A 10,675-nucleotide genomic window follows, 5' to 3' on the forward strand; every position below is an offset into this window, starting at 1 on the left:
AGCCCAAATGTTAGCGGTGGGTGGTGATGACTAACTACCTTCCCTCTAGTCTTACACTGCTAAATTAGGGAAGGGTAGCGCAGGTAGTTCTCGTGTAGCTTTACGCGAAATTAAAAAGAAAACAAACAACTAGGATCGAATTCTGAATTTTACTGCCACTAGTTCTAAAGCTTACCGCTAAACCACCAGATGAAGGAAGTGAAAAACAAATATGAACTGTGTTACCAAATTTATGTATTTTTAAACAAATCTATTGCTCACTATTGGCCAGTTGTAATACATATAAATATTTATGTCGTTATTGCGTTCTGAAATCCCTCAATATTTTCCGTACATACAGAAAATGATTCAAGTCTTTCTGGAATAATCGACTATTTTCATCGTCAAAATCAATACACTAGTTGAGGTAGTATGAATTAAAACGTGCAATGTTTACATGTCTATGAAAACATGTAGTTTATAACGCTGAAAATTATTTTGTTGTTATTAAAATTTCTAAAATTTTATTAAAATTACACTTAGATAAGACCCCGGTTTTTACGCTGTTGCACAGAGGAACATTCTTCACTTGATCGTATTAGCGTTAAAACACAGGTGCAAAGCAGCCATTTCTTAATTTAAATCAGAATGGGTATTTATCAAACCATACGAGAACTATTTCCAAATGATATTAGAACATTCGAACAACTTATGCTTAAAAAATAAATTGTTAAACGAAATAGTAGTATTAGTAATTAAAACTGTGAACTGGATGTCACCTGATGGTTTGCCATGAAAGTGATGGTCAAATTCCACTATTCAGTCAGACAAGAGTTAGCGTGGGTGGACTGACTAGCTCCTTCTTTTTATCCATTAGTGTAAAATTCAGGATGGCTATGTATAGATAGCCCTTTCTGTAACTTTATGCAAATTGTATGATAATTTACAATTACACACCTTCCCAATGGCTTAGAAGTAAGTATGAAGGCTTATAATGTTAAAAATCGGGTTTTGATACCGGTGGTGGTATACAGCACAGATAACCTATTGCGTAGCTTTGTGCTTAACAACTAATTGACAATTTACAATGATGGATTTCCAACAAGTTCTGTTTTATTCTCCTTACTTATTCGAACCTTGGAAGTCCTCTACAAAACAAATATATTTTGTGAATAGTCGAGTTTAGGAGCACTCTGTTCTCCTTCGGTAAAAAAATATATTAAATAAAATAGCATGTTTTACGACACTTTTGTATATGATCTTAGAATACATATGATATACATAATTATATAAAACATTCCAACTGTCTGTTTATTATTCAATAGCATGACGTCAAAACAAAAAGGAAAATGTATGAAATATGAATGAAGTACTAAAATGTATTATGATAAGGAATATCTGTGAGTTTCATCTATTTTATTTTTACTTTTTCTCTGAAGATCGTAATAATATTATATTTAAACGTATAACTTATATTACTGTATTAAAATCGTTACTCAAATATTTCTTACAATTTTCAACATCTTTGAAGGGGGTAAGATATTGTATATTTGTATTTTATTAGTTTGAATTTCGCCGTCCCTGATTTTGCAGTGTAAGACTATATGGAAGACAGCTAGTCATTACCACCCACCGCCAACTCTTTGGCTACTCTTTTACCAATTAATAGTGGAATTGACCGTCACCTTATAACGCTCCCCACGGCTGAAAGGGTGAGCATGTTTGGTGTGACGGGGATTCGAACCCAAGACCCTCGGATTAGGAGTCGAGTGCATAACTACCTGGCCATGCCAGGCCTTTGTATTTTATATAGGAATTTATATTTGTTATGGTATTCAATGATTTCTTCAAATTTGTTTTAGATTTAAGATAAACTAATATATTACTGTTTTAAATGTACTCCATATAATTTTAGCATTTGATTACAGTTAAAGTAACGAATTATGAAAGTGTGTTTCAAGAACAACAATTCGCAAAATATTATTAGCATATTTGACGGATCTAAACAAAATATTGTCAGCACATTTGATGGATCTAAATAAAATTTCAGGTAAAGAAACAAGCTTAAGGTTTGAGACGCAGAATAAATAAAAAATTGGGAATTTAAAAATTTATTTATATTGTGCCTCAAACCTTAAGCTTGTTTGCTCACCTTTTTGTAAATACATTTTCACTTTAAGCTAGCTATCTTGTTTCTATAATTTTACGATCCATATTCCAGTTTTTAAATTAATAATTTTTGCTAATCTTTTTTCTTTATTTTTATGTCCATCAGTGGCGTAAATGTGTATAATAGTACATTGTCCTGTTCCAAACAGTTTAATTTAATGAAATACGTGTGTATGGTTACTACGATGCATATCACGATATGTATATACATGTAGGATATATACAGCTAGTATGATTATATTCTATAGCTACATGGAGAGTTTGTAAACACTGAATTCACAGGACTATTGAAGTGTACTGGAATGGTAGTACATTGACTGAATTTTGTAACTACATGATTTTTATACATGCATACACATGCATTCTAGTATTTGTGTCCATATATATGTGTTATAACCATAAGTTTTTGTCATAAACAAAACACATTAAAATTAAACAAAATACGCTGCATATTTTAAAATGATCTTAGGATGCAAGCTACAACATGGAATTATAAAATGTATCCTAGGTTTTGGATGTGACTAGAGAAGTAGGACCCACATTGCGGTGGGGATATACTGTCTATTAGCCGCATATAAAAGCACGACAGTGCTAATCGTGTTAATTAGTGCCTCTACCATATTGGTGACAGGAATGCTAACTTCGAGAAGTAAATTTTATCTTACTTACTCTGAAATGGTGGTACCTTATTTTTTTCATTTTTCGGCCTGGCGTAGCTATGTGGATAAGGCACTCGACTCGTAATCCGAGTTTAATTTTAATATGTTTTGTTTATGGCTTAAAATTTATGGTTATAATATAATTAATCAGAGGTTAAGATTTGCTGTTTTTAACGCAGTTCTTCCTCATGATTTTGTTTACTTATTTGGTTTAATTTGGATATAATTATTTAATTTCACTTATATATATTATGCAGGCTTTACAATTTTTTAAGTTGAGTAGTTATATGAAATTTTCGGGTTCTATAGATGCATACATACATATTCAATGCAAATATAAGAAAGTGTCATAATACGATATAATAGGAGATGTATACAAATAAACATTTGAAATATTTCTATAGTTGTTGTAGTTTCCCTTTCCTCTTTATCCATAGTAAGATCGGTCACGGTTTTGCTACAAACCATAAACTTTCAGTTACAGTGATATTCTGCACACTATAAAAGATCGAGAACTTCTTACTTAACAATTATAAGTTGCTTGTATTAATATACGTCCCTCCCCTCCATTTCTGATGTAGTTTGGGTCGTGACACATGTACGACTCTCTTCCACTGTGATGACCTTAAACTCTGGTGGGCCATTCTTGCTGCTTATTTTATCTGAAACTAATTATTTTCTAAGTATTATATAATTTATATATATAATCGCTATAGTTTTTGCCATCTCATGTTTGCACGATTTTTCACACTTCTTCGAGTCAGCTTCAGGTAGGGTGTGCTATAATTTAACACTTAGGATTAGCAGTCATCGTCGTTGCTGAGTCAGTATTCGAAAATCAGCTTCATGTTTTCTTTTAAACAACGGCTTAAAGATATTTGTTCTGGGAGATTAGCTGATACGGTTCGTGATTATTTATTATACCTATTCACTATTTGATCGCACTAGTTCAAAATGTAAAAAATTAAGCTACAACTGGAGACTGTCGTGAAGATTTTTTAGAACACAATAAACATTTATAGTCCCTTTTAACTAAATTCTTTGTATATACTGCAAAGCAACGAGCATATCTATGTTTAGACTAAGATACAACACCTACTAAGCGCGTATAAAATTGCCAGTAGAAAAGTGGCCTTTTCAAATAAAACATACGTCTAAAACATTATTTTAAATAAACCTATTTGTCTTAATGTAACTGATCTATGAATGTGTGTAATAACATTCAATATTACACATATAGTTTTTGGTGTTTTTTTTTCTTCACTGCTTCACTCCGTACATAAAATAGGGGCTGGCTCCCTAAAGAACCGATTGTATAGTGTACATAACACACGTTATAGTCGTCTAGGTTTATCTGTTATTGGCTGGTAATTCCTGTTTTACTTTGTACTCAAGCTCCTTAAAGAAGCACATGTTTGTAAGAAAAAACTAACTTCAAGGACTAACAACATCTTTTATTCTAAAATCATTATTTTTTTAGTCTGTGAAAAATATAAAAGTAACTTTAAAAGTACGCTGCGAAATGCACAATGATCTTTTAGTAATATTATCCAGCTTTGATTCTGGTATTTATTTAATAATAATTAAAAATAAGAGAACAAATGGGCGACCTCTATTATGAACTACTACAGTGGTTCATGATATTTTAAAACACCTTATTCATATCAGTGATTTTATAGGTTCAGTTGCTTTGCTGTCCTTTATACCTCAGATCATTCTTGACACAATTGATATCATATGATGACGGCAAATTGATAGTGAACAAACTTAAAATTCTAACAGATTAGTAGTTACGTTACTCCCTTTATCACAACATTGATTAAATGTATTAAGTAACGGTGTTTTTCTCTCTTCTGTTTCAGATAGTATAATCGTTGATATGGTTCAGGTATAATAGGCTGGTTAATCATATATCTGGTGATAGCTCAGTGTAAATCTTGATTTTAGTGGACGTTTTCTCACGTTTCTCTTTTAAGTATGGCCCCATTAAAAAGTTTGTTGTTTGTCTGCAGGCGGTCACGATAAATAAACGTATAAACAAAATGAATGATATTTTTCACATCTTTGTTTTTCTGACGTAACCAATTACTAAGTAACGAGCTACAGGTCATGCACGAAGACAAGCACTGTAATAAAAGATATATTAATATCTTCTATTTTTCACGGTGTATGCACTTTGCCAGCTTATTATAAACGAGTTTCAAATAGAACAGTAAACTTACAATATTGTATATGTGGTTTTTTTTTGTTTCCAATACTAACAATTATTTCTGCTTACAGACAATGAGATAAATATTTCATAGAAAGTTATAATTAAACATGTTCACGAACATTTCAACTCAAAAGATGTTATCTCTTAAATGACTATAAAACAGTAATTATTATATTAGATGAACTTTACATGTCTGATTATTCTTTATTGGGATATGAGAAACAAAGTCACTAACTGCTGCTACTTACGCACGAACAAAATGATAACCTTTCTTCTGTCACATTGTGTTTTTATCGGTCACAAGATGGTGCAAACTCTTATTGTTTGAAACATATGTAGTGTCATAATACAGTTATTATATTATATATAAACAGCAAGATACTTTTATTTGCTTGTTCGCATAAATTTCAATTCAAGACTTTGAATCTGATTTTAGTCTTTTGGCTCGTGAGATGAGAATATGTTTAAGGTTCATTGTCTAGTGAAACAGTTGTGTTCACATCTACATTTGCTTATCAGAACATTTCATTAAAATTTTAAATATTTGTAACATCAGTTAATCCTAACTGTATAAATCTACCAAACAATGTTCCATATTGTGAACGACTCCTATTTTTGACAGTATTTCACCACAGTCTTTTAGCTGAAATTTTGATGAAAAAAGTTGTTTCAATTCAAGCGATTTTAATAATTTCTTTTTATTTTAAAATGTTCCCAAACTGTAGCAATGTATGTTTCTTATTCGTGAGATTACTTTTAATTATAGCTTCATGTGTGCTTCAATTTCATAATATTGCTTTAAAGCTGTTATGATTAGTTTAATTAAAATAAATGTAATTACTTACAAATATAAATTATAATTTTACAAAAACAACAACACGGAGATAGTTCTTGCTCACGCATTAATATTTTGATTCTCCTTACAGAGTACAAGTCCAGTGATAAAAAAACAAGTTTCAGAAATTGCCGAGTCTCTGAGCATGCAAATGAAACGAAGACGTGAAGCTTCAAGTGGAAAACACATTCTAACACTAAACATAATAATACTATATTATGCAGAAAGAAGAATTGAAGCAGAGCTCTCCACGTAGTGTATTTATAGAAAACTCATCGTGTGATGTAAATACAATTCAGAAAAGCGGTTGAACGCTAGTTCAGTCCTAAATTCTCTATTTTGTTACAAGCTCATAAAATTTGACTAGGAATTATGGATTACCTTACCTAAAATAGTCACAAGAATAGCATGAGTAACATCATATTCTGTACATAGAAGCTATTCGTTTCTTTATGATCATGGGATTTTTCTTTACTAGAAAGCTAATTAACGTTCAACTAGGAAAGAAGGAAAGCAACAACTATTTTTTATAGATCTCTGACGATGAGGGTCATAAGTTCTATCAAAAGTAGCTTTGTAACGACTTAAAGAAATGTAGAATAAATAGTATTAGACTTTTTCAACATTTTATATTACATATTACGTTAAGACACATTAAAACTTCACACGAGGAAGAAAAATGCAACATCATATTCAGCAGTTAGTATTCATGTTGGCAAAACTTCAAGAAATAACGTTTTGTTGGTAATAATTCAACCCATGTTTTATTGAAAAATAATTCCTTACAAAATATTTTATTGACAGAAATTATGTCACGTTTTAGTGATAACAAAGTCATCACATAAAATGTTATAAACAAGGATTTACGTCAAGGTGTGGTTCCCGCTAAGATGCACACGTTTCAATACGTTCATATCGAAATCATGTTTGAAAACAGCTAGCTTTCCAGCTAAACGTACCACTGAGGATATTCGTAGTATACTGGATTATCTATAGTATTATATATTATAAAATGGCTGGTATGGGTGGAGAAAGCACTATGTAAGAGCGAACAAAGTTTCGACTTTCTTCGGTCATCATCAGGTGCACAAAGAAAGAAGAGGTAACTAACCGATAGCTGACAACATGTTTGAAAGCGGTTGTGTAATTGAGTGTAGGAATGTAGAGGGCGTGCTTGGATGTTTGATATATTTATTAATATAGGTATAAGAGTGTTTCTTTGTATTAGTTTACATTCCTACACTTAATTACACAACCACCTTCAAACATGTGGTCAGCTATCGGTCAGTTACCTCTTTCTTTCTTTGTGAACCTGACGATGATCGAAGAAGGTCAAAACGTTTTTCGTTCCTCTATATAGTACTTTCTCTATCCATACCAGCAGTTTTTAAATATATAATTTTTCTCTACAAGTGCGTTTTCTCGTCATCATGAATTATCTATAGTATTATTTTCATTATGAAATTCATGTGTGTTTTTTAAACGAGTTCTTACAATGTTTTATTAAAAATTGATGTGTCACTCAAGACTTTAGAGACGTTATGTGGAGTAAATGTGTTTGAACATTTTTAACTTTAAAAAAATATTCATTTTCTTCGACACATTTAACCATTCCACGCTCCTAAAACTACAAGTAACGTCATCTGTCTGCACTCTCAAAACAATTATTCAGCTAAAGCTACACGTTATTTTCTTATAACGTATGATATGTAATTAAAATATTTCTATAATTAACTTTTTTTTATAAACAAGTAAATTTGTTCTTTTTTATGTATTTTAAAGAGAGATCGATAGACTTCAAGATCCTTTCTTTTCTGAAATAAATGCCAAAAAAAGGACTAATGCAATGTAGAAACAACTTGGAAAATACTTTTCTCTCTTTGCTGATATTTCTTTTAACAATTTAATATTATATATTTTATATATATCAGTGTTTCACAAAAATAACTGCAAACAAAATTGTTTATAACATTTTCGAGCTCAAATCAAATATCGGTGAAGCAGATTATAAGACAACAAAACGAAAAAATATACATGTATCTCAGAACGGCTGGTATGGGAATCAACACTTATTGATAAAGAGAGGACAACGTTTCGACCTTCCTAGGCCATCTTCAGGTTAAGAAAGAGTGTTTGCAACTGACCGTTGCCGGACACACGTCTTAGAGACGAGAGTATAAACGGGGACGGGATTGTAGGGGGCGTTGCATTTGAATGTTAGGTTATTAATCAATTTAGGTATAAATTGAATTAATTTTGATTTTGGTTGTTTTATAAGTAGGGCTTCTTTGATTTTGCGTTTGTTTATTTGTTTTCCTACTTAATTTCTGGGTGTTATCTACGGTTATGTTGTGTTTATTTAATTTGCAATGTTCAAAAACGTGTAAAGATATTTTTTGTTCTTTGAACAATCACCAGAGAGAAGACAACTTAGACAGTTCCACCAACAACCAACAATCTATATTCGCAAGTAAAACTGAAAACATCTATTTCCTTGAAACACCTTAAAACAGTATCTTAAAAACAACTTTTTCAAAGAATTTTCACACAAAACTATCGACATAATTTCACATAAGTGTGAAAAAACAACCTCACGCAAAAAAGATATTAATTCTATAAACAATTTAACACAAGACAACAACATCAAAATTCTTAAAGCAGATAAAAGCAATGCTATAGTTATAATGAACACAAATGAATACACTCAACAAATGAACAACATCTTGTCAAATACAAACAAATTTAAAAGTACTAAACACAAATCCAACAAAAACATATGAAAACCAGTTAAACAAAATACTACTACAAATGAAAAAACCAATACAATCACAGAATACATTTATTCTTACCTACGAAAGATCGACTCACGCACACCACAACTATACGGCACCCCCAAACCTCACAAACTACAACCTCGGTAAATATATAGCGTGGGCCTTTTCTAAATATGTAACACCAATCAGCTCCTTTTTCAAAGACTCTTTCAACTTTAAATACATTCTTAATCAACTATATCGTAAAGGCTTGATGAACAGTTTTGATGTTATCTCCCTCTTCACAGAAGTCCCAATAACTGAAACCTGCAGGATAGCTTTAGAACTTTACCTACAAGACCTCAACTCATTGATATTCATCACCAGCAACCAATTAGCAACCCTTATAAAATTAACTACCATCAAAACTAACTTTATGTTCAATAACCAAAAGTACCCACAAATAAATGGCCTAAGTATGGTGAATACCGTGTCACCAGTTCTAGCCAATATTTTTATGACACAGATTGAATTACAAACCATCAATTCAGCCTTACACCCACCACTAAACTGCTACAGGTATTTTGATGATGCAATTGTTAAATTCACATCTTCAGAATACACACTTAGTTTTTTCAGTCATGTTAACTCGATACATCGCAACATTAAGTTCACCTGTGAACAGAAGAAAACTAACCTAATAGCATTTCTTAACCTCCAAATCACTAGAACTGACACACAATTCAAAACAGAAATCCACAGAAAAAATCACCCATACTGCATTATACATTCCCTGGGACTCAGCACATGAAACAAAAGGAAAACTCAACATATTAAGAAGCCAAATAAACAAAGCCACAAAACTATGTTCACCAGATAAAATTAACGATTAAATAAAAAAAATAAAACATTTCATCAACATCAACAAATTACTTCAAAAAACCGTGGAAAAAATTATACGCACACACCTAGACCAACAACAAAGAACAATAAATCCTAAGATACAACAAGCTACAAAATATTGTACTGCTGCACACCATATGTTCCCAACATCAGCGAAAAAAGAATCAAAATTCGAAAGAAAACGTATAACAAAAAACATTTCAGTAATCACCAAATTTATTCAAAAACCAGGTACAAAACTAAAGTCCATACTATGTAAAAACTACACTGACAAACACAACAAACATAATTTATAAAATACAATGCAACAACTGCCACGACTTCGATACTGGAGAAACAAGCAGAAAAATGGAAACTAGATTCAAAGAACACAAAAACACCTTCGCACGTTTTTGAACACTGTAAATCAAATAAACATAATATAACCTTAGAAAACACCCAGACACGAAGAAGGGACACAAATATAAACAAACGCAAAATCAAAGAAGACCTACTTATACAGCAACTAAAACCAAAATTAAAACCAATATAAAGAAACAACTTTATACCTTTACTAATAAATAACCTAACATCATCTGCACCGCCCTCTATAATCCGGTACCCATTTATACTTTCGTCCCTAGGACATGTGACCGTCAACGGTCACATTCAAACTCTCTCTTTCTTAACCTGAAGATAACCTAGAAAGGCCGAAACGTTTTTCTCTGCTTATCAATAGGAGTGTTAATACCCATACCAGCCGTTCTGAGATAATTTTTATTTCAAGTAGGTTTCTCGTCATCAAAAAATATATATACAGTTAAACAAAACCTATACTTACAAACACTATAACTCTGCGCCAAAGCTGTTGGTGAAAGCTTCCTCTTAATCAAGAAACACCTAATGTGAACCGTTCCATTTTTCTGGTGGAGCTTAGTAAATGGAGTAAAATAGCGAGAATGCATAATATATATGAATATGAAAAATGGAAAAACAATGAATAATAACAGTGTAATAATCAATGATTTGAAGAGGGAAGGTTTGACTTCAGTTTTATCTTTTAGACTTAAATTCATTTCAGCAATAAAGTTATATAAATACATTTTCATAAATTAACAAACTGCTATCATAATATTCAAAGAAGAGCTTCAGTTGAATTGCTAGTTTTAAATAATAAAAAAGGTGA

Source organism: Tachypleus tridentatus, chromosome 8 (genome assembly GCF_004210375.1).
Source record: "Tachypleus tridentatus isolate NWPU-2018 chromosome 8, ASM421037v1, whole genome shotgun sequence".
NCBI lineage: Eukaryota > Metazoa > Arthropoda > Merostomata > Xiphosura > Limulidae > Tachypleus > Tachypleus tridentatus.